Source organism: Geospiza fortis, unplaced genomic scaffold, assembly GCF_000277835.1.
Source record: "Geospiza fortis unplaced genomic scaffold, GeoFor_1.0 scaffold41, whole genome shotgun sequence".
Lineage (NCBI taxonomy): Eukaryota > Metazoa > Chordata > Aves > Passeriformes > Thraupidae > Geospiza > Geospiza fortis.
Window position 1 is genome coordinate 8624435 of NW_005054299.1, and position 522 is coordinate 8624956.

Below are 522 nucleotides of genomic sequence, written 5' to 3' on the forward strand. Positions count from 1 at the left end.
CAGTAGGCAGGGCTGGTGGGTCGGCCGGTGTTTCTGATCCCTGTGTGTGCGTGTGTGTGTGTGTATGCGTGTGTGTGTATTGTTGTGCGGCTCACGGGCAGGACTGGCGTGTGCGGGAGCCCGGGATCGCGGCTGTGCTTCCTCTGCGAGGACTGATCCAGGATTATGGTCAGGGTGAAGGGAAAAGGCTCTTGCTTACCCCCGGATTGATTATGCTCGGGTTTTGATAGCATTCGGGGGTTCCTGCAGCCGCGGCCGCCTCCCCCTCCCTGGCGGCCCCCCTCCCTTGTTTTCCGTTAGAAACACGGGCAAGAAAATAAATGTATTCACTGGGTGTCGCAAGAGCAAAGGCTAAATAATCAAAGGTAACAGCAGCAGCCAGCCGAAGAGACCCGCACCGTACCCTGCTCCCCCACCTCCCAGACCTGCCCTCCTATTTATTGGCGAGACCTCCCTCCCTCCCTCTCGGTGCGAGTGCGTTGAGCGAGTGTTTGATCCCGGGAAAAGTGCAGCTATCCAGCC